This window comes from Ptychodera flava, chromosome 3 (genome assembly GCF_041260155.1).
Source record: "Ptychodera flava strain L36383 chromosome 3, AS_Pfla_20210202, whole genome shotgun sequence".
NCBI classification, from domain to species: domain Eukaryota; kingdom Metazoa; phylum Hemichordata; class Enteropneusta; family Ptychoderidae; genus Ptychodera; species Ptychodera flava.
The window spans coordinates 40358968-40386401 of NC_091930.1; the positions used below are offsets into that span (position 1 = coordinate 40358968).

General features: G+C 37.0%; 1 long non-coding RNA gene across 1 annotated transcript; it reads left to right on the plus strand.

Annotated features, from left to right (window-relative positions):
* The first annotated feature begins 22873 nt into the window (after positions 1 to 22873).
* LOC139130012 (uncharacterized) lies at positions 22874 to 25172 on the plus strand. The gene is made up of 4 exons (XR_011551744.1): positions 22874 to 23008; positions 23704 to 23903; positions 24384 to 24490; positions 24698 to 25172. It is a non-coding gene; the product is annotated as an uncharacterized lncRNA (long non-coding RNA).
* The last annotated feature ends 2262 nt before the right edge of the window (positions 25173 to 27434 follow it).

Here is a 27434-nt window from a genome sequence, read left to right on the forward strand (position 1 = left end):
TTCCAATACTTCTTTCTTGGCACAATCTGCAAATAAAACAAAACAGAATGACTTTTCCTAGTTTGTTGTTTTCGATAGTTGTTGAGCAAGAAGCCAAATTGCTGTAAATTTTATTCAATTTTCATAGTCAATTTTAATCTCCCTGACTGAAACTGCTAGCTGTGTTCCAAATACACAGACTCTTTCGCTGTAGAATCCATGGTTCACAGCACTGCTACTCTAACCCAAAGGTTAGGAAACTTGCCAGTTCCGGATCCCTGATTTAGTCCTTATCTCGATAAACAAGTTGGACAAAAGCAGTTCACTCGTCGGACAATGGTATCCAGTGTTGGCACGCATTTTAATGACCTGCGTCTTATCATTCTACCTTACTACCTACCCGCTGTATCCTTTCCCATGAACACTTGCTCTGCTACATCTGCCCATCCGATAGCATTAATTGCACGGGAAAGAACGCTCACGCAGAAAGTCGAGTAAAAAGCACCACGGGTGAAAATGAAACCGGTGGTCATATTATAGGTAGCGATGTGTGTCGGCTGCCGGCTGCTACGCACATATTTGATAGTGCATTTTCCCGGAGGCATTTGTAACACGTGTTGACGAAGAAGTTAGAAGATTGAAATCTTTCATAGCTCATTTCAGTGCCCTGACAAAAAATGGCAAAAAAAACGCATGCAAATTTCATCATTATTTCAATACATAATAAATAAGATAACCCCTAGGAACGTGTGTACCAAATATCAAAGATATCAGACGAGCAGTTTCTGAGAAGAACATTTTTGAACGAAAACGGCAAGAATTGCCCCTAAAATGGCACAATACAAAATTGTTGATTTTATCATAATTTCAACATATCACATTTAATTCATGTAGGAACCTGTACACCAAATATCAAAGCTGTCAGACTAATAATTTTGGTGAATAAATTTGTTAATAAAAGTGCAAAAAATTGCTTTAAAAATACAAATTTGCACAAGTTGAACAAATCTGAAGAAAATCATCCCTAGGGACCGGGGTACCAAAATATTAAAGCTGTCTGACCTGCAGTTTTGAAGAATACGATTTTTAAAGATTTTTTGACCAAAAAATTACAAAAATTGCCTTAAAAATACAAATATTCTAATTTCACTCCGATTTGAACAAATCTGACTGAAGTCACCCTAAGTAAACTGCATATCAAGTTTCAAAGCAATCAGACATGCAGTTTCAGAGAAGATTTTTTTTACCAAAAACAGCATAAAGTGCCCCAAAAATACAAATATGCAAATTTCACCACGGTTTGAACAAACTAAAGTGAGGTCACCCCAAGTGAAACTTGCGGTTCCAGAGAAGAAGGCAGTTGTTGATGGACGACGGACGATGATGGACGACGGACGACGACAGAAAATCAGCCTATTTGATAAGCGCCGCGTCGCTGACAGCGGAGCTAATAAAGATTAAGGCAACATACTGTCGGCCATCGCGGGGCTGCATTCAAGTAAATGGCATCATGCTTGTTCCTTGGATGATTACAAGTGTATATGCCCAAACTACTGCATTTTTGTGCTTTTCTATTTGGGCGCCATTTTACGGGTGAGGCACCCTTTTATTATTTAACTTATTAAAATATGTAGTCGTGGTTCAAATCAGGCAGCAATGATACGTCTATACATGTCCTTCAGTCAGCACATTTATACGAATCAACGTTGGTTTGAAAATAAAATCATGAAAAAATTCATATTATTCGCAGCTATTGAGGCTTCAGACTTTTTACTAAGCATTTACTATGTACAAGTATTAAAGCAACAGAATAACAGCCTTCATGGCCATCAATACGTAAGACGAATGCAGGGAGGTCATTATTAATCGACATCTTGGGAAATACGCTATATGCCAGCACGCATAGACGTATAAACGTTTATCGGGAAATGAAGCACTCTGATGTCATTGATATCGTCTCACTTCCTCTTTTATTTCACTGCGCTAATAGTAAACATCTATTGCCTGGTCATGAGGGCTATAGCGCCCGTCTATTACCCCGAGGGGCCGTGTGTTACCAGAAAACATCGCTATTCCCTGAGGCCGTAGGCCGAGGGGTACAGCGATGTGTTTCTGGTAACACACGGCTACAAGGGGGAATAGAAGGGCGCTATAGCCCGAATAAAGACCAGGCTATAGGTGTTTTATAACATACCACATGCTCATGTTGTATTGTTTACATAGTTTTTAATGTGTTTTGATGTTTTGTACCGCAACAATCCATTGTGACAATTTTGCTGGGCGATGTTTCCACAGCGGTTTCAGTTGTATGTGGTACCGCTTTCTTTAAAAAAATTTTCTAAATATACTGTGCGACATCCTTAGCTGCACTTTAATCTTTTCCGTCGATGAGCTGTTCAAGTTCCTACGCTGTTGGAATGTTGGAAAATGTTGGAAAATCTGTTTTAGAGAATGTGTGGTCACCTATCCCGGACGCACATCACGTTCTAGTCACCCGCCATTGTTGCAAAGCTGCAGACGACACTACGGTCACGTCACCGGACACTCTTCCAAATTTGGTCAGAACTATTTCCCCAGGGAAATAGCTTTTCAAAAATTGCCCTCTGACGTCACTTTTGTCGATCCGGTGAGGACTAGACATATCTATTTTCTCGTCACGTGACGTATTCTAGCGAATGTTATACATGTATATTACCTGGAATTGTCCTCAATCAGAACCCACATTTTCTTTAGATTCTTATGTATCATAGAATAGAAGAATAAAGGACGGCATTAATGAATACCATGCAGCTGACTGTATGGAATGGCATACCCGCTGTTTAGCTTAATAGCCACTTGAAAACTACTTCATGACCTATGTATGGAAGTGGTCGGTTTTAAGGACAGACAATACATTGTGTTGCAATGATTATGACGATTAGCACTCTCCTAAATGTCTACGGTTGCTGTCCCTGTTACCAATCCATTCTTTATAATGTTGCTGTATTTAATGGCAAGTTGCTTGCCTGCGCCCGTTGTCACTGTCAAGTTCATGAATACAGCATTAGAAAAGCGGAAAAATGCTAATCCGTTCAGTAATGCCTCACAAGCAGGCCAGGCTACGGGTAAGTCTGTAGTTCTGTCTGAAAAGAACTGGAATCCTGGTGGAATATGACAGACTTGACAACAACAGTTTACTGCAACACGTTTACCATTTATTTCACTTCCAGAGAGCCACACAGCACATGTTAGCCATCTGCTTTATATACACCTGATTATACAACTCATTAGAATATTAACAGCACAGCTGGTCATACAACTTATTTGAATATATTTTGCATATTAAGTGACAAATAACAAGCTCAACCTTTATTTTTTTTTATTTATTTATTTTTTTTCGTTGTTGAAATATATTTCACACACAATCTTGAAGCATACCGGTACTTAGGGCCTTTCTTAAACCCTTGGACGAGGCCCCCTTTTTGGTAAGGCAGTCTGCAAGTTGAGAATTAGTATCACACCATTTAATGTCCTTGATTTGGCCATTTTCTACAAGTTCTTTTATGCCACTCATTTCCAATCTTAGTCTCTTCTCTGAAACATGTTTATGAGATTTTAAAGCATCATGTAGAGATTTACAGTCAGTGAAACAGACAATTGGTATGTAATTGGGTCAGGTTTTCCACTCATCAATTCTCCAAGAAGTGTACATATAAAAATACTTGAGTCAATACCCTCAGCCATAGCCAGTGTTTCGGCAGCTAATGTACTACGGACTACCCTACGAATTTTCTTACAATTCCACCATATAGGCGAGAACTTTCCGATTGGTCGGCCAGTAACACAATATATCCCCCTTGACTTCCGCCATCTGGCATATTGCCAAGTGAGGCGTCGCTGTACATCGCAATGAACAAATCGTTCGCCAAACCACTCAATTTACGGAACTTTAAACCACACTGTGTAGTTTTCGCTTTGACAACAATCTTATTGATATCTAGCAAATCTTCAACTGTTCCCTTATTCACATTAGCTGCAACTTTAGTGACGTCAAACAAAATATCAGGACGACTTTGATGTGCCAGCCACAACAATTGACCAACTTTAGACCGTAGAATTTGTTTCTCCTTTTCATCTAAGTTTGAATTTTTATCACATGATCGTGAAGCATCAACTTCAATGGTGGTTAGTGCATTGGTATAAGTCTCCTGATCAAGATGTATGAATTCACCATCAGATACAATTTCAATACCACAATATTTGAACACTGAGTTACATTCTTTACCCACTCTAAGTATTGACCTAATTTTACACACAATCTGTTCAAATTTACTACTACCTCCCCAAATAAAATCATCAACATGGCAGGCTAAGATACCATAAACTTCAACAAGTGTTTTCGAGCCAATAAAACACTGCAGGATCAACTTTGGATATTTGAGCTCCGGATTCTAGCATTACGGATTTGACTCTGTTATACCAACTGAGTGAAGCATCATTTAACCCATAAACACATTTCTTAAGTTTCCATACAACATTATTATCTGCATTAGCTTCTTTGGGTGGCATTATAAACACAACCCTACTAACAGGCTTTCCTTGGAGGAAAGCAGTTTTAATATCCATGGAATTAGCTTTCCAGTTATTCTGAGCTAACACGGCTAGCACTAATCTTAAGGACTCATGTGCACAAGTAGGGGAGTCTTTGTCTATATTTAAATTATATTCCTCAAAACCTCTAGCTACTAATCTCGCCTTGGGTTTAATACCATCATCAGTTGACTTGAGGGTGCAGACCCACCTTGTTGATATCAACTTTTGCCCGTTAAATTGAACTTCCTCATAAACATCATTCTTACTCTCTAATTCTGTTTGCTTTGCACAAGTCATGTCTATATCTTCAGTTAACATAATCTCTTCATCAAACCTAACAACATAATCTTGCATCCATGTCGGTTTTCTCTTTGGTCTGGAAGACCTTCTTCAATTATCATCAGTACAATTTGTATTATTATTACCTTGACCTACGTCATCTTCATCTTCCGGTTGGTTGTTAACAGAACTACGACTTACGTCATGTGATTCGGTCACATGACCAGGCTTATCATATGTACTATTAACCTTTCTTAATCTGCATTTGTGTACTCTCACCAATGCCCCACCATGATGGATAAAAACCAAAGGACCATTTATGCCAACCACACAACCAGGACCTTTCCAAGCTTGACTATCTGGTCTATTATAATACACCTTATCGCCAGCTTGACACGATTCATCATAACTCCGGGTTTGTTTACGTAAAGCCCTTCTTATTTTTTCAGAGCTTTCAGCTTAAACAAATGCTTTTCTGGCATGGTGCATGGCATTGATGTGGGTACCTACAACCTGTGAAATGGTTTCACCCTCAAGAGCAGGCAACTGATCAACAAGTACAGAAGGAATATTTGGGTTTCTACCAAATGCAATTTGATATGGACTAAAACCGTCAACATTATGCAAACAGTTTTTGGCCATTAAAGCCCAACAAAATGCTGTTTGAATATCACAATCATGACTGTCTCTAATTTTTTCCATTGTCTCAGTTATGATCATGTTATGACACTCACAAATGCCATTGCTCCATGGACTGTAACCTGGCGTCGTGATAACTTCAATGTTAAAGCTCTGGCACATGTCTCTCACTGTTTCATTGTTGAACTCTCCACCGTTATCAGATAATAGCTTCTTTGGTGCACCATGTACGCTTATGCCAGCATTTCATAAAACTACTGACAAAGGTTTCGGGCATTTTGTTATTAACAATACAACCAGCACTAGTCTACTAAACTCGTCTATGATATGCAAATACCAAAATTGTCGTCAAGCTTGTGCAAATCTACAGCGACAATGTCATTGAAATCCCTTGCTCTTTGAAGTCCAACAGCAGGTCTGGCAGCTGATCTCTTATACTTGCAGCATGACTCGCACTCCTTGACTACTTCCTGTAATAGATGGAATAAATTAGAGTCATTTCTATCCGTCGATTTTAGAAGCTGGGCCAGCCTTTCATATGATGCATGTCCAAATTGATAATGAAGCTTAACCAACCTTTTCTTTTTCTTCTTGTCATCAAGATGCTCGAATGTAGAGTTGGTAAACACCTCTGTACAATGATTAGCATTTGTTATATCGATACAATAGTGTCCTGAAGAAGTGTTCTGTAACTGTATAGCCTATCCAAGGAATTCCACCGTATCGTTGTTGAGGTTAATTTCGCATTTAGCTGCCTTCATGGACTCCTTACTCAGTAACAATGAAATCTCTGCTGGCACAACCTCTGTTTTGATTTTACAATCAATTGTCCCAATTGTTGCTGCAATTGTCACTGCTTTCATTGACTTGATAGTCTCTCCATGACCAAATTTAAAAGGCCTGCTACTCAATTCTGAGGATATTATCTCCCCTCCATTGCAAATGAAATTATCCAACCATTGTTGTCCACAAACTGTCTTGGTACACGCTGTATCTAACACCGCTGCTCCTGATGACTCAATCATCAGCACTTCGCTTTCATTATACAGTGTTATGTCCACAATTTCAACAGGTTCATCAGGAGAGTCGGTGAAATTAACATTATCTGGACAGTCTTTCTCAAAATGATGACATAATGACACTGACTGACATACCCGACATTTCATTCGCCTCCCAAATCTGTTTATAGGGTTCAACTTACGGCCACCACTGTGATCAGCACTATACCTTTGTGGTCCAGCTTTCTGCCGTCTGCCTCTTTGTCTGTAGTTTTCTTTGGTGTAGAGTACCTCCTGTTTAACTTTAGGCACAACGGCGATTGGCTGTTCATCTGTTTCACTATGCACAATTCCAGCGAAAATTCTGTTCAACGCCTTCTTCATAGATTCAAAATCTAATGTTGTACATGCTGTTAAGGCTAACTGCCTTTGGCTTTCTGACAGTCCAGCACCATCCAATAACTTAAAGGCAAGAACCGCTTCAGGCAGTTCCATATTTCTTTTCTTAATTTTCATGTATGCTGAATCGAAGTCTATGATGTACTCTGCTATTTCTTGACTGGAAGCTCTTCTAACAGCGTCAAATTTCTTGTACGCATCATACGTGGATTCATTGGACTCCTTTAGAAACAATGTGCTAATTATCAATCAGTACCTGCAAGCGGTGTCAACATGTAGCTCCAATCTCTCCAATCTCTAGGCCCACCTCTTTAGCCTTACCATCGAGTGTCAGACATACTGCAATGCCCTGCTTCTGTTTTGGAAGACCTGTGATTTTTTGCCAAAGCTCAATTTCCTGCTTCCAGCTCTGATAATCGCTATGAAACTTTGGTGGTTGTATAAACTTGTCTGCCATTCTCTAACCATGCTCTGCTACCATGAAAAGAACTGGAATCCAGGTGGAATATGACAGACTTGACAACAACAGTTTACTGCAACACGTTTACCATTTATTTCACTTCCAGAGAGCCACACAGCACATGTTAGCCATCTGCTTTATATACACCTGATTATACAACTCATTAGAATATTAACAGCACAGCTGGTCATACAACTTATTTGAATATATTTTGCATATTAAGTGACAAATAGTTAACACTGTCAATGTGTGATCTATGTCTGGATTTTGACAGTATTGAAGCCACCAATGGGCAAATACCATGCGTGAAGTCGTGTATTATAATAATGACGGTTAGAATCTAAAACTACACCATAATGCGCTGCTTTAAAGGGACAGGTTGTTTATAAGCTTTATCTCAAATTAAATTGACGGATATGATAACAAATTCAATTGAAAACAAAAGGCGCACACCATACAAACGATCATTGAATGTCAACAGCGACTAATGCGACAACCTCAGGATTGAGAACTGTTCCTTATTTGAACACACACCAACGCAGCAACTTTTCAACAGCATCTATATGCTCAAATCACAAGTCAAGATGTAATGGACCCACTCGTGGAGGATGCATCGCTTAGCATGTAAATTTCCGTCTCGGCAAGGATAGGAAGACTCTTAGTTTCGAGGTTTAAAGTCCATTTATATTTATTTTTATGCATCTATTGATAGAGATCGGCTAGCGTTACGTTGTACATGAATTGTGTATGAAAAAGTGCTCGTGCATACATCGAAGGTAGGGAAGATAACTATTCATCTTATCGGAAGCTAATTTTGGTAAGTCTTAACTCTGGAAAACAGACATTGCCAACACTAACGACTGCGTCTTTACACTATCATATACAGTCTCTTCCCTGTACATGTATTAGAATAGGACGTCCTGATAGCCTGTTCACTTCGAAAACGGGAACGGTGATTTTCTCTGCAAGTTTTGTAAAATGGGGGCAGAAACATTACAGAAGTGTAATTGTACCTGAACCTCACTGAACGAAGCATCTTACAATACACAACTTGCTGATTTGTTGAGAAAACGGGTAAAATAATTACCGCCGCTACCACTGCTTTTGCTGTCAGCCATCTTGTTTATGCCCTCAACATCAAAATATGTTCAAAGCTATCGTTTTAGATGATCAAACTTACGGATTCCATTCCACCAACTATCGTTTCCCTACCCAAGCTATCCTGCACGGTGTCAAAGCTATCGTTTTCATTCAAAAGCTACACTTTCTTAGGTACCCCTGGACAGAAAGTTACCAAGCTCAAGGCAGCCATGTTAGCAAAGAGAACGATGTCACCCCTCTGCCTCGCGAGGGCGTCTTACAATGTCGTAACCAGTATATGATATGCATCAAAAAGAGAATGCATGTTGCTGATAACTACATTAGAAATATTGACAACAGTGATGTAGCTATTATTGTGCTGTTTATATTATAAATAAAGAAATGCATGATAATGAATGCTGTTGTAAGCTGCGAGTTGTCATTTCTATACACAATATTAGTTATTCTATACATATTTTAAATCATATTGTAAAAAGACTTTCAATGCAGCAAGTATATGTTTTGAAGCGTTGAAGGCACTTATTCATTTCAATGTCTTAGGCTACTCCTTGAAGTACATCTTACCTTTAGCGTTCGATACTGGGACCTTATCTCATGACCACTGCTAATGTAACCTGGTACTTCACTCTTTAGATTCAGATTTTATTTAAATTTTCACTTGAGTTCACTAAAGTAGACCAAGAAGGTGTTCTGATTTGTCCTCTTTTCTAAGGACACTAGATAATTAAGCTAGTCTGCGCCTTGAAATTTAAAGTCTTGTACTTTTGCTGAGCCTTTCTGTAGAGAAACATTAAAACAATCCTTTTAAAAATCAAGAATAAAAATGAAGGGTCATTGCAGAAACAAATGATCCGATGTTAACTGACACTTGAACTTCAAATTGGCCGTCATCCATGTTTTAGCTCTCTTCAATAAAATTAATATTTTCACTAAACTTTGTTCACTAAAATGAATTGAAGCTTAGTTGTAGCTCAACAACAGTAAAAATTTGAGAGTCCGACTGTCTGTCCCCGAGACGCATTCTACCGTAATGAATTTCGTTTGCATTTCCATTACATTGACTAGGTTTGAATGAGGCCGGACAATATAATTTGTACTTGATCCTCGCCTAAAACCCTAGCTCAATGTATGTGCTGTATGTCAGTTTATGTGAAACAGTAAAGTTGATGATCATATCAATGATATGATATGATATGATATGATATGATATGATATGATATGATATGATATGATATGTTATGATATGATATGATATGATATGATATGATATGATATGATATGATATGATATGATATGATATGGTATCATATCATATCATATCATATCATATCATATCAATGATATGATATGATATGATATGATATAATATGATATCATATTAATATTCATATCATATCATATCATATCATATCAATGATATGATATTATATGATATGATATCCTACGAAAGTAAACCAAAATAATTTTTGCTGTCAAAAAGTGGCCGACTCCCTCTATTCAGACCTTCGAACTTCGAAAACAGAATGACATCCCCGCGCGACAAAGTAAAACAAAAAATGGAAGACATTATATATATAACTTTTGGTGTATATTTTAAACAGTCAGTCATTCTGTGTTTTAATGACATTGTTGTCATGTCAGTAGTAGGTAGGAATTTCAAAGGGTCAATTTTAAATTTGAATACTGTATTTTGAATAAGTTGTAAATGTATTCCACACTTTCTATGCATAACCGCATGTACAGAACTGTTGTACATAAATAATGATTAATATCACAGAGAGAAAAGAAGTAAACCAAAAACTTTGATGGATGTTTAGACATTCAGTTACATCTCCTCAGAACCAAAGGAGTATTATTTTTTAAGTTGTAGCCAATCTGATGTGAGCAGTGTCTGAGAGGAACTTTTTTTAACATTGAAACAATGAAAGAACAGCCATATAATAATGACAAAAACTGCCTTTTGTGTACTATTATTTTAGTCATGAAAAAGCACATTTTTATGGAAAACCTGTGACATAAAGGAAATAGTTTCATCAATGACAAAAAAATATCTTGTCATTTTTCTCTCTTTAAAATATGTCAATGTATCAAATATATTGTGAAACATTAGTGTATGTTGCTTTTTCATACTGTATTATCATAGATAAAACAGAAAAGTATCAAGAATTGATAATGCTTTCCATATAAACTGCAGATTTCATGATGATTAGCACACTTTGCAAAACAGACGTTCAATAATTTTTATGCAGACATCAACTTCTGACATATATGTCTGATATTGTAAAGTACCGCATCCGAAGGGCAAGCCCAAAAATATTAAACATCCAGATATCGCTATATTTATGTCTCCCGCTTGAATGGCACACTGAAAAATATGTGTGTTTTTATTTATTTTTATTTATTAAATAACATGACTGGCGAAATTTCACACTGATCACAGACTATTGGAATTCCACGTACTTACCAAGTTTGATTATGTCAAACGCAAACCCTGTTTTATGTAAGCTTGACTTTGTGTACTATTATTTTAGTCATGAAAAAGCATGATTTATTACAAGTCTGATTATTAAAGTTACGCGTCCAAAGGTGCGCCGAAAAATGCGACTGAATGATGAAATTCGTGGCTGGCATGATGCATTTTAGGCAAGTATGACCCTGTAACAAAAACACACACTGACCGCTTTATTGGGAATTTCAAAAACTTGGTGACCCAATCACCAAAGTCAAAAGTCAAAATCATGAATTAAGAAGAAGAAATAAGAGCCAGAGGTGTACATGATTCTTCAAACAACCACAGAAACGTTGTGCACAAACTCACTGCCTTTCTTTTAAATCCTGTCTGTCTGTCTGTCTGTCTGTGTGTCTGTGTGTCTGTGTGTCTGTGTGTCTGTTTGTCTGTCTGTCTCCCCGTCAGTCTGTCTGTCTGTCTGTCTGTCTGTCTGTCTGTCTGTCTGTCTGTCTGTCCTGTCTCTCTCTCTCTCTCTCTCTCTCTCTCTCTCTCTCTCTCTCTCTCTCTCTCTCTCTCTCTCTCTCTCTCTCTCTCTCTCTCTTCACATGACCAGGTAGAGTTTTTGGTAATCAATTCCATCCTTTACGGGCAGACATTCATTTTTGTTCTTTGCATTGAATTAGGTCTACTGGTGTTCACAATTCTAACCACTTGTTGTTATTTTGTATTTTGTATGTACCTGTGACAAGAGTCATTAGATTAAGCCCTTTATCGGAATTGGTAACCTTTGGTGAGCTAGGAGCCTAAAATGACATTTTTCACTTCAGGTGAAAGGTTATCTATAAATAACTCGGTGACCTGATATGGAAGGTTTCGGTACGTGATAACCACAACAAGAGTCAAATTATTAAACTCTGCTTTAAGTTGCCAATTTTTGTTAAGCTTGGCGTCGCGTCCTGACATAACGAGTGTCGAATAGGTCAAAGTAAAAAGCTGAACTCTTAATTCTTTATTTACAGTTAAACCGTATCAGAATGGACGATATGTTTCTTCAGGTGTTTTTAATGTATAATACGTTAACAAATTATTTCAGGCAATGTCGCGTTTGGCTTCAGCAACAGCTGTTTTGATTTTTATTGCATTAAAATGTTGATTCTCTTTATATGATGATTCCATTCTTAAGTTTTTACCAAAAGGAATACTCATTATTATCATATTGTTGTACAGATATTACTATATACGTTCGAATGGACACACGTCTACCATATAAAGATTCTTAATATCCCAGAGAATGAACATTTTGTCAATTTCACTCTCCTTGCATACAAACACCCACTTTTAGTTACTGAAGGAAAGAACAATTTGGCAGCTTTAAGATGCATCTAGTAGGCTTCAGTCCTTGTTTCGCTCAAAAATGTGCAGTGTGTTAGGCCAATTTTGCAGTATTCGTATTCCATTTTATGTGTTTCCGTGCCTTGTGTAAGGATTTAAAGAGCGTAAATTAGGTTTTTATTGTAAAGTTCACGCATAGTAAGATAAGCTATTCTTACCTTTCCAAAAAAGTGACAAATAGAATTCATTGCAGTCTGTTATTTTACAGTGTATAAGTTGTTTACATAGTTGAAGGATGATGCGTTATAGATATCAATTCAGGCTAATATATGGAACATTCCCTTTAGAATTAGATATTATTCAAATTGCTATAACAACTACTGTCGTAAAATTAAGCGTTAGAAAACATTAATTTGTGGCTTAAGACAAATATATGGCAAATGAAAAAATGTAATGTATAATAAATTTTTTAAAACAATCTAGAAGTTAAGTTTCGAAAACCGATATGGCTAACTCAATTTCTTATTTCGCGTATCGATGGTTCTTCTGATACAATTTGCATATAAACTTCGTAGAATTAGATATACTTCCAAGATGCCTTCAAACTCTGGTCGCGTTCATCAGAATCGGTGATGGAGCCATCAGTAATCTGTTGTTTAATCATCGTCTATTGAGAGAGCAGTAATATTTTTTTTATTAGGAACACCCAGAATGAGTTATATGTGTGTGTTTCTGTATGACTATCTGCTTTTCCGAATGGCTTCATGTCGGTCTATCTAAATGTATGTATGTATGTATGTATGTATGTATGTATGTATGTATGTATGTATGTATGTATGTATGTATGTATGTATGTATGTATGTATGTATGTATGTATGTATGTATATATGTATGTATGTATGTATGTATGTATGTATGTATGTATGTATGTATGTATGTATGTATGTATGTATGTATGTATGTATGTATGTATGTATGTATGTATGTATGTATGTATGTATGTATGTATGTACGTACGTACGTACGTACGTACGTACGTATGTATGTATGTTCATGTGTGTATTTACATACATACGTACGTACGCATGGACCGACTAACGGACGGTAGGATTGGATGGATGGATTGATTGATTGACGTATTAATGGTTGAGTAGGTGGATTGATTTGTGGATGTGTCGATGGATGGCTGGATAGATGGGTTTTTGACAAAGTCATCGTTGTCTTGTCGTACAGTACTGTCACGGCATAAACACATACGTGGGCCACTTTTTGACGCCGAAAATTTGGCAATGTAGGATATAGTTTTATGACTTCTCTCTAATTATATCAATTAAAGATATTGTTTCCTGAAATCATGTTTTCTTTCAGTAACATATGCAAATCTGATGTCTTTTTCCTGGGAGTAAACGACGAGCAAATGAGGATATTGGTATCAGAATTTCTTTTATAATCAATAACACGATACATACCATCGGATTGACCAAGCTCCTCCACTTCAATCGCCAAATCAGTTCTTCCGGCTTCTTCAAGTATTTCAACGAGGAAGGAAGGGTCGTCTTTTGATATAGCTCCAATATATTTCAACTCTAGTAACAAGTCCGAAGGATTGGTGAACGACTGCAATTTTCCTTCACCATTTTCGACGAACATAATATCTTCATTTTGTTGAATGTGTCTAAGTAAAGATATTGGGAGAAAATTGATACTAGTACATTAAAAACTTCGAGAAAACCCGAATTGTTTATACACCAATGCGCTGTGCAATGTTTTATAATATGGCATCTATTATTTACCATCTGGAAACGATTAAACACTATGTTATTTGTCATATACTTTTAATTTTCAAACAGAAACTTCCGATTCACGTGCTGTGTTGGGCAAAAGCTGCTAACACCATGTACATTTATCAATATTAAGATCACTTGAATTGAATAGAAATACTAATATTGTGAGTTTTCGAGCAAAACCTGTATCCACTTTTGATTCTAATATATGTAAGGTTACAAAAGACTGTCATGTCTTATCAGTGACTGTTTTTTCTTTAAGCACATCAATATCAAGGTAGGGAGTGACCAAAAATATAAGAAAAGAAAGTACCCTATATAAACCTATTAAATAGCATCCCGCAATATTGGGGCATGATACTCGCGACAAACTAGCGACAACTACCAGTTCCCCATTGAAGATGAACACTGTTTACATATTATGTTTAAAAATCACGACATTTATCAGAAGAGCATAGATTGCTCTTACAAAAACCAATAAGGGAACTTTGTTAGTGAAGTATAATGCAAAATTCCTCGGTGTTTTCTTGATGCATGTCTTTCTATGAAAACCCAAGTCGGCTCGATCTGTCAGTCCACTATGATTCACATTCGTCGCATTGCCCTCATCCGTAAATATTTGTCTAGGTCAACTACTGAACAGTTAGTTCATGCTCTAATACTCTCCCGTATTGACATGTGTAATTCTTTGCTGTACGGTAAACCTCAATATTCAATTAGTCGTATCCAACACATACAAAACATTGCTGCCAAAATTGTTACCCTTTCAAACCGTCATGATCACACTACTCCACTTTTACAGGAATTGCACTGGTTGCCAATTCATCGAAGATTACATTTAAGATGTTAATAATCAATTTCAGATGTCTCCATGGTTCTTCCTCAGAACAAGAGAAAGACCTGCAATTTATTATTTTTGAAACATAATAGTAATGAAGTACACAATAGTTTCTCTCATTGATAATGATCAATAACAAGCTTTTACCTTTATTGATTCTGTCGGATAAGCGGACGATTAATTTTGAAAATTCATCAATCATTCCATCTCCATAAGCCGACATGATGATTTGAAATCACTTACAGGTCTTCTGATGCAACACTCTGCGTAATATATGAAAGTAATTAAAGTTAAAAAGACAAAAGCCAACATTGAAAAGCGAAAATAACATTAAGCACAGCAAAGTTATCACTAATGTAAGAAAATTGATACATGACTAATTACCCCTTGATATATATATATATATATATATATATATATATATATATATATATATATATATATATATATATATATATATATATATATATAAATTTTATATAAGCATGGAGATTTCGTACTTCACCAATGGATCTCTTGGCATCTTATCGACACATTCAGATATTTAGAAACATGTTTATTAACCGCTATGTACATAAAAACCAATAGCGACATTTGCTCTTTCACACAAAAGGTGCTTGCATTTGGCTCTACTCAATGTTGACTTGTAAGTTCATGGAATTATGTGCAATAATTCTACGGTAGCCAAGTGCGGAGGAATGAAAAGGAAGCGTGTATTAACAAATCTATAATGTAGTCAGCATCTTTTAAAAGTCACCTTAGACAATAGAAGCCATTTCGAGTGTAACAACATGGTGTAGTTTGGATAGTCCATAAGTTAAAAAGGGTTGCAATAAAATGACTGGTGATATCACACCAAACTTTGTCCTCCAGCTACCCACTGTACTTGTTCAAGGCTAAAGATTGTTTGCTAGTGAAGCACGGCAACGGTAACAATAATTCTATAATACACCAGTGTGCATAAGCGGACCCTAGTGATGGGGATATCTGACCGAAATCACAAATAATGGATTGGTCGGTGAAAAGTTGGGAATAGCCAGCATCACATTCAGGGCAATTTCTTGCATACACTTCCTCTTTTATGTAAATCTTAAATTTCTCCTCAAAATTAGCAATGAATTAACAAGTGCTTAGATTCTGGTGAAATGCAGTAAAGTAAGCGAACATGGAAGTGTCTTTATTACATTTTCCAATACTACAAGATATTGGAACCATGAGAAAATTGGTGACCTGGGAAGGTATCAGTCACCAAGCAATATCTTTCACAGTAGAATCTCCGTTAGAACCGACAAGTCATTCTAATGGCAGCTTTCGACGTTTTTTGACAAAGCCACATTTCAACACATTAGTAACCCTCCGTAACCATTACAAAATGTGCTGAAGCAAGTTGGGATTGGTGACAACTATGTTGATGAAGCAGATGTCTGAACCACCAAACAGTTAAACAGTATAAAGCGAGGAATAAATAATACGTAATCATAATCTAAAGGGGTTATATTAATAAAGTTGACATCGATTTTTGAAGGGAGAAGGAGCAAAATAAGAGGGGAAAAGATGCTCTCGGTGGTAGAGGGTGGTGAATGCAAATGTCATATATTTGATGACTGTTTGTCTGACTGGGTTGGAAAGACTTGTGAACCTTAATTAAAGAAAAGAAAATATTCTTTCAGCCATTCCAAATGTTACACTGGAGGCCTTGATATTTCAGCTATAAATGATGCATACCTGGTTGACAAGTCAATACAGCTAAAGCAAACGATATACATTACCTATCGACGCCATCGCCAGTGTGTAATGTAGAGCTGAATAGTTGTGGATTCTAGACGTAACGCCCATGAGCAAACGACTACAACAGCGTCCCAAAAAATACATAGTATGAGAAATGTCTAGTTGTTTGATACGACACCACTTAATTTGACACAGAGAGAACCCTGAATTTACCTATTTCAATCCACATGTGAATGCCAAGTTATAGTGTTGCATGGCCTGATTAGAGGAACGATCATTCACACTTGTAGCTACTCTGATTACGTATGCCTTCAATGAACCTTACTCAGAGACTTAACATTTGGTAGGGGCAGGACCGCCATTTTGACTCCAGACCTGTTTACATTTCTTGCATATGTTCTTGATTGATGCGAACTTTTCGCATAACATCATAAATTGATGTAATATCCAAACCACATCCAATGCTATTATAACACAGTTCTAGTACCACTTCAATTTATAATGCAAGCGAGACATTCTGTAGTTCTTACCTGTATTCAACGATAGTATCTGCACTCGACTCGCTATGCTAATGTGAGTCACGTGGACAGACGCAGGTTAAGCTAAATCGTAAATCTTGTAAGTATAGTGTTTGCAGTCTTTGGTAATACCATTACCATATTCCAGCACATCTTCATTTTGTGTTTTGAAAGATATTCTAAGCAAATGATGTTTTGAATTTCACCAAGAAATATGCTGCAATGTCTAATAAGAATTCAAAATGTACTTCGCTGGCAGTGTGTATGTGAGTAAATGTACAACTGAATTGAAAAGGCAATGGCAGCAACACACATGCAAACATATGTTTTCAAAAGCAGCCATGAGAAAGCTACTCTATGGGGTACCCTATATGCATTGTTTGTTACCATCTTAAGTTTTTATCACTGCATGAAAACGCAATAATACAGATTAATTCACATTAATGAGTTGCCTGTATTATAGAATAATAAACGTGAATTCACATGAATCCACATGAATACAGGCTTGCTGAATACAAGCAATGGATTCTTGACTGTATTCATCTGTATATGCACTCTTTAGCTAAAATACAGGCAATAATCCATGCTAATACAGTAAGTATTATAGGGTTTTCATGCAGTGTATTAATTGTGTACATGTGCAGTTGTATTGATTTGCTTGTGTTTCTAAGAGAACATGAAAATTTAATGCATTTAATGGAAAGAATGTTGGTAAATCAACTTAGACAGGGATTGATATTTCTGTATTATGCACTTGCCAATTTGAGTTGTTTTAAACGTCAATTGATTGATGAAAATGCACGTACGAAAATGCATTTTAAAATATAAAGCGATGTAGTGTTATTCATTTCATACTGTCTAGCGAGTTGAAATAATGACTGTTTAAATCTAGCTAAAATCGAGAGGAAAAATAAATGGTCAACATGCAGTTTTACCAGTCATAAATATGATGTGAATTTCGGTATTTCATTGTGTTGGATTCATTTTGTAACAGGTCCCTGTTGGCGCAATTTACCATACTTAGCAAGAACATATTTTGTAAGAAGAAAAGGATCTTAACATAACGATGACTTTATCATGATGTTTAATTTTAATTACAGTTCACCTTAATCAACGATCCATCCTGTTGCTATTAAATTCAACTAGCAAATCAACAGAAGCTAGTGACGTCCGGTTTCCCACCCTGAAAATGAAGCTTTTCAACCGTGATTTTTGATATTATTTTCACTTCATGCTTTTTCATGACGAGCGTAATATCATGAGAGCAGTCATAGCTTTAAGGGACGACTAGAATACCCTAAAGAACGCAGCGTGGTGCATCAGCCATCACATCACTGTACGTACTACTGCAACGTCACCTGCTTTAAACACAGCTAATTTCCATATAATGCGGTTAAGATCGAGTGACGTCTAGTGGTACAACTGTCATATCTGCAGACATTGCTTCAGATGAGGAACACTACTCATCTTGCAATACATTTGAGTCAAATGGGTAGCAAATTACAGTTTGGCTTCTTTATATTAATTGTTTCTTTCGCGTTCACACGCGTAGGTTCTAATTCCGATTTTGCAGCTTAGTTATTTCTGCTTACAAATAAGTTGATTTTCCGTCGGTGTCCGTCGTCGTCCGTCGTCCGGCGTCCGACGTCCGTCAACAATTGCCTTCTCCTCTGAAGCCGCAAGTCCGATAGCTTTAAAATTTTATATGCAGTTCACTTGGGGTGACCTCACTTAAGTTTATTCAAATCGCGTGAAATTTGCATATTTGTATTTTTGGGACATTTTTTGCTGTTTTTGATAAAAAAATCTTCTTCTCTGAAACCGCTTGCCCGATTGCTTTGAAATTTGATATGCAGTTTACTTAGGGTGACTTCAGTTAGATTTGTTCAAATCGTGGTGAAATTTGCATATCTGTATTTTAAGGCAATTTTTGTCTTTTTTTCTGTAAAAAAAATCTTTTTCAAAATTACCGGTCAGATAGCTTTGATATTTGGTACACAGGTCTCTAGGGATGATCTATTTTAGATTTTCCATATTGTCAAGAAATGTGCAAATTTGCATTTTAAGGCAATTTTTGCCATTTTTGGTCAAAAAATGTGTTTTCTCAAAAAGTACTGGTCTGATAGCTTTGATATTTGGTATACAGGTTCCAAGGGATTATTTTAATATATGATATATTGAAATTATGATGAAATCTGCAATTTTTATTTTTGGGGCAATTTTTGCCTATTTTTGTCAGAAAATTTATTCTCAAAAACTACTCATCAGATAGCTTTGGTTGACATGTTCTTAGAGATGATCCCGATGTGATATACTCAATTATGATGAAATCTTCAATTGTGTATTTTTGCAGTTATTTTAGCCACTTTTTCTGGCCACTGAAATGAGCTATCAAAGATTTCCACCTCCATCAACATGTGTCAAAAATAGTTATTATCTACATAAACACAGCGGAGCTATATCGGCCGTTAGGTAGCTTGTTGAGTTTACGAAATTTTTAAACGAAAAAATTTTCATTACTCCAGCCTTACTACACGGGCCCCAAGCTAGTAGTAATGATAGCAAGCACTCAAAACAATATACACAAATGCTTAACAGGGCTAGACAGATATGCAATCGGTATATCATGGTTTATGGATGCGTAAATATGCAATCTATACAACAAAGATACACTGATATACATTTGTGGTGTACGAGAAATATATATGTAGCTTATATCTTTGTATTCCAAATATCAGGATACATGGGTCAATAACTATATCTTTGCAGACTTGCAGTATACAAAGTATATACTAAACGTCGATCTACAGTACACTAATGTATTTGAGACACAACTTCGTGTACTTCGACATTATACCTAATCATTATTTAGCAATGAGTCGGTGTTCGTGAAGTTAAGTTGTTGATTGCTTAGCCGTCAACTACCCAGGATAGGATCAGCCACAGAAGTTGCATCCCTGGGACGGGCATTTTAAAAAAGAATGTTCATGTAAAATCGAGAAAGCTGTATTTCACTTGGCTTGATAGGCATTGCTGATGTATACAATGAGCCATGCGTTTTTTCTGGTTCTTCTAATTTCAGCTTCTTCAGTTGAATATACAGGACGTATTTCAGAGAGCAAATAAGCCATCAGCTGCCGACAGACTTTTATTTTTAAAGAGTTTCCCATGCAAATACATGATATTTATAGCATTTGCTGGTCGCTATCTCCAGAGTTGCTATTGCAAATTCTGTGCAGGGAATCGCTGTGTGAAAGTCGGCAGCGACAAGGTATAGTGGTAGTGCGCTCACTGTAACCGTGTTGGATTTATTTATTTATTATTAAATGCAATGAACATGAAAAAGATTTGTTAACTCTGTATAAAAACTGACTTTAACATTGCCTAGAGAAAAGAGTAAATGTCTGCACATAATGAGAAGTGGGAGTTTACAGTTCTAATATCCCCCAAGACCCATGCACAACAGACATAACACATGATAACGATAATATATCATTAATGTTTAAAACTTTAGTGGCAACTGAAATGTATTTTTCTCTCAGCTTTAATGAGACATGTATTCAGATCTTTTTGATAAATCCGATAAAAAAACAAAAACACACAACACAACGTGATAACAAAACGCAACACAACACGAAGTGTCACAACACGTTTCTTTTTCAACTGTGAAGAGGCGAAAAAGCAGTCCCTTTGGTAGGACAGTCTTTCCGTGGAACGTGCCATCTCTAACCCTCTGCTTAATGAATTCAGGATTGTAATTGATTATAATTGTCTCACTTGCGCTGTAACTTTTAAATCATTTCTTTTATCGAGCGTTTACTCGTACAGTTCTATGAGGTTTAGGTCACGCCGTCATTTTATGAATGAGTTGTTGAGATCAATCTGACGTGCAATAAAGACATACGATACACACTGAAATTTCAAATTTCAAATTGTATATTCTAGGAATATGGACACTCAGTCTTTAAGGGGGCTCAAAACCATTATAAAGCCAAATATCATAGCGCCACTTTCAAACCGTAATGGGAACGAATGGAATATGGTAACGTTTACAAGTTAGGAATGTTCAACAGCCATCAAATGGTGAGAAATGCCTAACACAAAACATGAATGCTCGGATTTGGGCATTTTCCAATGCAGTAGAAACACTAATAAAATTTAGCTTCATGGCAACATTGTTAGAATCTTTGATAGCTTAGATTTTGTATCAGATTACATAACATGTAGCAAGTGCAAGGGCTGGGGCTAGCTGATGGATATCAAGTTGTCTAACCTGAGAGAGTGTACTAAGTAATTTAAATCAGCTAAAGGCTAACCGTTACATAAATCAAGCAGATAAGCTACAACTGCTAGTCATTGTGTGCGTAGCTATAAGTAACAACTATAGGGGTCTACGATTCAAAGGTGCTTTTACTACTCTTCAGAAAAAGTAGAAACAAAACATTATTTGACATAAAACTGTCAGTACAGTACAGAGCACACATTTCGGTCCGATGCATCCAGAAGCATTCATCTCGGCTAATTCTCAGGCTTGCTCGTTTGCGCCCTCGGTGGTAGACCAGAATAAACTTAACGCATTCGGATATTCTTTTTATAGGCTGTATGACCTTCGAACTTTTTGTAATCAACCAATCAACAAACGATGACGATATTCAAAGGCGTCTTCCGTGGTATGACGGCGTCCTGATGCTTTACATATAAGTACATCATTGAACTCATTCGATATCAGGTATACGTAGTATGTATGTGCCAATTTTCACGTTACATAATCCATATATCCGAACATAATCCGTACTCATTAACCAATTGTTTACTTTTACTGAATTAGCGGAACACGTCAGGGTGCATGATCTCTATGGAGGGAGATTGTCTTAGACAGTTATTCTTGTGTTTTAGAAATCGTGATTTACGTTCGATTGAAGCGCGTTTTAAGACTGGAAGTTGATACATGCATTTTAGGACTGTTCCGTCGTAACAACGTTGAGTTCCTAGCTTATTGCCCTGCAACGAATATTATCGCACAATTTGTACACATATCCTTCGCCTGTCGTTCAATATATGACTTCAATCCGTGTGTGACTTAAGGTAGAACGCACCTCGGGGACAGACATTCGGACTCTCAAACTTTTACAGTTCTCTTCTGATATACCACATGTGGGGGTTCATTTTAAAGCTCATGGTGAAAGAAAACTTTTCACCGGCTTAGTTTTTTGAAATTCGAAAATTTTTATTTTTCGCCATAGAGTTAACACAGGGATGGCGGCCATTTTGAATTTCTAATATCAGTAAATCTTGGGTTATTTGTTTCTCTAGTACCAAAATTTGCACGGTGACCCCCTATTTTTATTCTTGATTTTGAAAGAGAATGATTGAAAGATTCCTTGAGGAAAGTTAGAGCAAAAGTTTAAGTCTTTTACTTTCGAGGTGCATATTACCTTAACTGTTTATTACTCGATATTGCAAAAAGTTCCTCACAGTAACAGCTGTTACAAAGATATTTAGCCGAAGTGAACCTTGTAACTCAGAATGAACGCTTCCTCGACGATTATCTTTGGAAAAATGCCGAGTTTATCTTTAAATATCAAACAAATGAGAACTGTACCATACTCAGTGATTTTTCCTCTCAGTGATAGCGCCACCAAAGCTGTTCGCTCTGATACTTTTGTACACTCGAGTATCTTTGCATCAACACGAACCCTAACCTTTCGCACACAATGACCTCACTTGTGAGGGGAAATCCCGAAGTAGTATTATTCTTGTCGTCGGTTGGTGACGTCAGCTTTTATATTTGGCGCACAAAACAGCACACGTCATCGCCATATTCGTTCAAAGGCGGAAGCGCAATCTGCTCATTACAAGCGTCGCATCATCTTAGACTCTTCGTGCCAACAGTGTTCACAAAAATCGCCGTCCGTCATCGATCAAGTATTTGTAAGTATATCTTGCCTGAAGGTTAGCATTTCGGAAGTAATGACTGAAACCTGTGACCTTGTATTAACACACGTCGGTGATACAAATATGCTGACTGGTTGTCACTCTGTCGTTCGTTCCTGCATTGGTTGTATCGATTTTCAGGAAGACTCCATGTGTATTCGTCTGCCTTTAGGCGCAGGCTCCCGGCATGAAGATATATCGTTAAGTTCGTGAGACTAGAGTCTAAGATATATATTCAGTGGCGCTGCAACGGATGTTTTATTAAAAGCAAACGCAACGCTTCAAAACAGGTTACAAAGGTTGACAGGGAATTCCTTCTCGCGCAGGTTAAAGGTCATCCGCACCTACAATAAAAAAAGACATAGAATTCGAAGATGGTAACTGATTTACATGGTTTATTCTCTTTGGCCGACTAGCTTTGTGATATTTGTCTTTAGAACCAATGTTTACGTATGTTTTGAGTGCTGAATTACCTGAAGCGAAAATCATGTAACAGCTTTGGCGGCGCTATCGGTCAGATAAAATAAATGACGGCTCTTGTATACAGCGTTTACACATTTTCTGGGTGATGATGGAATTTAATGTATTCACAATTCCATCGCCTTTTATTCTTGACGCTGTGCTACACTATCATTGTTATTTTAATCATTGACATCAAGGCGATTTGTTGTTTGTATTCTATCGCTATTCAGGTCAAGTGCAGTTGAAATGTCTTTCGGAACGACAATCTTGGTCAGCAACATACCGTCGGCTGCCGATCTTGAACTCCAGAGGGATAAACTTACGGTTCATTTCCAACGCAAGAGAAACGGCGGAGGTGACGTCGTAGACTTGAAGTACCCGTATGACGGCCGTGACGACAAAGCGCTTATTACCTTTCAAGATGATCATGGTAAGTATACCTTTAACATAATTTAAGTGTATCTAGTGTACGTTATCGCCATTTCCCTTTCACGTTTAATTTTGTAGCATCTTTATAAGATCTTCTCGACCTAGCCTTTTACTAGATGTTTATTTAATTTATCTTTGAACACTCAAGTAGGATTACTCTAAAGAACACCGTAAAAGTTTGAACTTGATGTAATGTTTATAGTTCTTTCTCGTTAGCTTTCACACAGATGTAAATCCTGTTAAATTTCCACCTATCAATCTTTTAAGGAAAAATACCCATAATGCCAAAAGTATGCTTCGAGCTGAGTACAGACGAGTATGCAATGTTCACATCAAACTTTTAAATCTGCTAATACTGTGAACGAGAGTAAAAGAAGTTACATTACTGTAACACTGGTAATGCTCAACTCAACTTAAATATCTTCCTTTAGGCTTAGTTTTTATACTGCTTCTTGTAGGAAATATTCCCTTTCTCTTTCAGTGACAAAACGTGTGTTGAGACACAGTCACGTTTTTGATGAGAAGTTCGAGCTTATTGTTGAAGCCACAAACTTCTGCATCGCCTAATGTTTCTGAAGACAATAAGTGGTGAGTATCTTAAAAGCCCACTGAAGGTCAATTCATCATGGACTTAAAAAGTTTGATCCTAGAATGCTGGAATATCACTCTAATTGCTGACTTTTAAATCAAGCATCCTCTTATGTCCTGTTATCATTTATATGCGTTTGGCAAATAATATATCCACCGTGACTATCTGTCCTCAGTAGTTTTCACCTCTGTGTGTTCCATTCGCAGCCTTTCAGTCAGGTTAGAGCTGTTGTGTCTGATGACATACTGAATCTTCTCAAAGATGACAAGAAGTCAGTGTTCGACCGTATGACTGCAGAGTCTGGGAAGACGTGGAACATAGTGACGAAGAATGGAACAGATTTTTACACCATCAACGGTGACCGCCAACAGTTGTTGGATGCCCAGGCGTTCTTGTTAAACTGTACCAGATAAGAATAGTACTCTCCGTGACCCGTGTCTTGTTGACCTGATCTCTTACATTTTGTGTACATTGTTACTTCCTGAAGCACTTGATCTTTTACAATATGTGATTTCGACATCTGTAGATAATCCGTCACATATCTTTTTCGTTTCATTTCAATATATTTGTTATAATTGGCTTTAATTTTTCTCTCATAGGGTCTGACCCAGACAATATATGACATGCAACATACCGGTAAATTGTAACATTGGCAGAATAAATGACTTCTAGTTAACATAATTTAAGTGTACCTTGTAAATGTTCTTGCCATTTCACTATCACATTTTATTTTCTCGACTGTATGGCGTCTTCATGACATTGCCCTTGGCATTTGATGCATCATGATCAGTGCAATCAGTTGAAATTCACTTTACAAGGTACGACTTAGAAATGTACACCGAATATTAAAAAAGTGTCAGTAATAGATAAATGAAATACATACTTAAATGATATAAAATTGCGAAATAGAGCAACGACTTTAGATAACAGTGGACTTTAATGAGATAAAAATGCTCTTTTGTGGTTTTTCCCCGTGAATTTTGTTTGCTGTATTAAGTAGGTCGTTGAGATACTGGCCAACTGTGCATGGCCTCAACTCGGCTTAATAATGGCGATTAGAGAAGATTAAACCGTCAGTGAAACATTTTACAGTCTGTACCATAAAATCAAGTTCAAAAGATCGAGTGTACACCTTCAACGGTGAAAGGCTGAACATAAACTGTTCAGTTACATAAAGTTTGGACGTCATGCAAGCTTTTGTAATGAACTCTTAACTGGCAATGCCTATCACATAGGTATAGATAACAGCTTTCCCGTACATTCTTGCATGTTTATTTGTCATAGCAAAGATAGTCCATTTGGGAAAAATCCATTTTGTATGGAGGTCACAAGCAAAATAACCTGTTTTCATTCCTTTAAGGGGAGGTTTTGAACTCTTTTGTGTGATTCTATGGTCGTCATTTTTTCACTGATTGGCTTTATACAAGTATTGAATGTTTTCGTATTATCAGAAAAAAGCGAAATAAGAGCGACTTCGCTTTAAAAGACTGCCCCATACCTGACCAGTATAAGCGATGACCCTATATTTGATAATAGTCACGGTGGGAAGGTGAGCGGGCAGACAAAAGTTAGCTTAATGTGTTGCAAGTCATGTAACAAATGTAATATTTGTGCCGAGAACAGGGGAATTTTTGCCGATTTCATTTGTTCTGATTATCATTTCAAATACTTTATGCGACTCCAAGATTTAAGGGTCAGTAGCTGTAGTATTTGACAACTCTTTCGTTATTTTTGTTTTCAATGTCAACTACACTATTGTGTTACTCTCCAGGCGGTCATTGAGATACCCAGTATTCCGCTTGTCAACTCAGCCTGTATATGTGCAGAATGCATTGTTATTGGTTGACAAGTGAATTCAGGACCGGAATAGAATTCCAATTAACCTATAACATTGCAACTTACACGCATGGGCAGCGTATCGACAAGCTAAATAGCTAGCCTAGGTGTATCAACATACTTTTGGGTGTAGAACGAAAAACGTGCGATTGACATACGAAACAGAAAGGGGAACAAACATGAAAGTTATTACTGCTATTAGCCCTTGAATATGACTGTTGCGGAGCCTCTAATGAATAATGCATATAAAGTATATGTTTATTACCCAGGGAGTAAACTTGTTACCCTGCGAGTGATCTACTAAACAGTTCTAAAGGTTGCATTTTTCACAATTGTACTAGAATTAACAAGTCAACATGATTTGAAGGTTTGAAATGAACATCTCTGCAGCAGTGACAAAGGTATACGGTTTTCATTACATCGGATCTTACCTAAAGAGAGAAAATTATAGACCATTAAGTGCGCCACCGCGCATGTTACTTTGTTCTTGTCGAACGAAGTGACTGGCGCCATTGAATTTGGCGCGGCACGAAGTTATCAGCTGCGGGCATGAAGTAAACCTCTCATCGAAAGTACGTTGAAGTATGACCACATAGTCTTATGTGTCAATGTCGTTGATACTTAATTTTATACACTAACTCGTATTAATTGAAGCAGCTGAAGATTTGTGTTTTGAAGTTCTGGCGTAGAGGGCGAACTACGTAATGTGTGTCTGTTCAGTGATTTTACGGTTAGTTTGTTGTTCTATGGGATATAGAGTATACATGCGTAATTGACACGCCATAAAACAATTGTCTTATTTCATTAATATTCGAATCCGACGCATTTTTCTTTGCGTTTATATCAAGTCAATGGATACTATTTTTCTGATTTTTACCGCCACTTGAAGTGAACATGTCATGTGTTTTCACCATCGACAGAAAAGAAACATGCACAATAGCAAAAATACCAACTTGGTGAACAAATCTCGGCAATACGCATGAATCCATGCATTTATGGAGTATGCAACTTTGGAAAATAAACAGCTGATGTTGGTAACACAAGATTTATGCTGCAACCACAGACTGGTGACCTCTGATATTTGACCTCCCCAAGATAAATCTTTCA